The following is a 2,500-nucleotide window of genomic DNA, read 5'->3' as shown; positions in this document are numbered from 1 at the left end:
TCTACTTCTTCTTCTTCTTCTTCTTCTTCTTCTTCTTCTACTTCTCTTTCTTATTCTTATTCTTCTTTCTCTTCTTTTATTCTTCTGTTTTTATTCTTCTCCTTAACTTCTTCTTAATCCCACGCACTCATCCACACTCAACCACACACTCACACAGTCAACCATAATCAATCACACAATCAACCAAACAACCAAGCAAACAATCAACCACACAGTCAACCAAATAATCAGCCACACAGTCAACCACATCAACCACACAGACAACCACAACCACACAATCAACCAAACAATCAGCCACATAGTCAGCCACAATCAACCACATAGACAACCACACAATCAACCACACAGTCAACCACAACCACACAATCAACCAAACAATCAACCATACAGTCAGCCACAATCAACCATACTGTCAACCACACAAGCAACCACACAGTCAGCCACAGTCAAACATACCCACACAGCCAACCACAATCAACCACACCCATACAATCAACCAACAATCAACCAAACAATCAAACCACACAGTCAGCCACAATCAACCACAATCAACCACTCAGACAACCACAACCAACCACACAGACAACCACACAATCAACCACAAAGTCAACCAAATCAACCACACACTCAACCACAAAGTCAACCAAATCAACCACACTGTCAACCACAATCGACCACTCAGACAACCACAACAAACCACACAGACAACCACACAATCAACCACTCCCACACAATCAACCACACCCACACAATCAACCCCACCCACGCAATTAACCACACCCACACAATCAACCACACAGTCAACCACAACCAACCACCCACCCACCACACTCACCATAGACCCTTCCACCACAACCCCCTGCCAACGCAAAGGTTAAATTCCAGGGACCAATTACGTGATTCTTGCAAATAAAACCAACACAGCGTGGAGGCAACGAACACAAAGTTTTTTTTAAGCCAATGGTCGCTCCCACAAACATGTAGATTGTGGTGCGTGTTTGCTCGGAAGTTTTATACTTAAGGGAGAATTTTTAAACTGGTTTTGGGGTGAATCCGTTGTCAATTATTTTTAAATGTGTGTTGGTGTTGTTGGTGTTGTGATTGTATTTGTGTTTGTGTTTTATTGTTATTGTTAGAGTTGTTGTTTTTGTTATGGTTGGTACTGCCCGGTATTGTTACCTTTGTTATTATTATTATTATCGTGGTTTTACATTTTCGTTATTATCGTTATTGCTAATATCGTCTCAGTATCGTCAGTATAACATTATCAATCTCATTATATCTGTTCTTATTAAAAGATTTATCATCAATGTCACTATTATTATCATATGTTATAACTATTATTTCTACCATTATTACTAGAATTATCATTATCAGAAATCGTCATCCTCATCTTTTTATCGACATCATTAACATCATTACTCGTCGCAACATCATAATTACCACAATCAAACACAATCACCAATACGGCTATTGTTACTTCCTACACTCAGCATCCCTTTTTTTCTGCGTTGTAATGTCACTGATATGTTTTTGAAATGAGAGAGGCCAGGGTAACCGGAGTTTTAGGGGGAAGGGGGGGAGGGGTAGTGGAGAGAGGGGAGGAGAGAAGAGGGGAAGAGGGAGAGAGGGGAAAAAGGGAAAAGAGAAAAGGGAAAGAGAGGGGAAGAGATGAAGAGGTGGAGAGGGGAGAGGAGGAAGAGGATAGGGAAAGGGAAAAAGGGGGAGGGAGAGGGAAGTGGATAAGGAGGAGGAAAGGGAAGGGGATAGTGGAGAGAGGGGAGAAGAGGAGGGGGGAAGAGAGGGGAAGAGGAGGGAGAGGAAGAGAAGGAGAGGAAGAGGAGGAGAAGGAGAAGGAAAGGGAAGGGGGGTAATGGAGAGAGAGGGACGGGAAGAGTAGTAGGGAGAGAGGGGAGAGAAAAAGGAGGCGGAAAGGGATGGGATATAGAGGGGGAAGAGGAAGAGAGGAATAGGGAAAGGAAAAATAAAAGGAAAAAGAGAGTGGTAGGGAGAAAGGGGAGAAGAGAAGGGGGGAAGAAAGTGAGAGGGAAATGGAAAGGGAGGAGGAAAGGCTATACGGAAAGAGGGGGTAGAGCAGACAGGGAGAGAAGAAAGGGGAAAGAGAAGAAAGAGAAAGGAAGATAGAGAAAAGGAGAGAGAAAGGGAACAACAGAGGGAATGAAAGGAAAAGATAGAGAGGGAGAGAGGAAGGATAAGAGAGGGAAAGGAGGAAAGAGGGAGAGCGGAAGGGAGAAGAGAAAAGCAAGAGAAAGGGAAGGAAAAAATGGGAAAGAAACTGAATGAACGAAAAGAGAAAGGCGGAAAGGAATAGAAGGGAGAGAGGAAGAAAGAAAGAGGCAAGAGGAGAGAAGGGGAGACAAAGACGAAGAAAAAGTTATCGAAAAAGAGCAGAAGAGTGTCAGCCTCACCGTCTGACAGAGATGAAAGGCTGACACGTGACTGACAGAATGATTTGCGGAACGAGAAAAGGTTTAAAGAG

The sequence above is a fragment of the Penaeus chinensis genome, chromosome 10 (assembly GCF_019202785.1).
Source record: "Penaeus chinensis breed Huanghai No. 1 chromosome 10, ASM1920278v2, whole genome shotgun sequence".
NCBI lineage: Eukaryota > Metazoa > Arthropoda > Malacostraca > Decapoda > Penaeidae > Penaeus > Penaeus chinensis.
The sequence above is the reverse complement of the archived record's forward strand: the minus strand, read 5'-3'. Positions refer to the sequence as shown.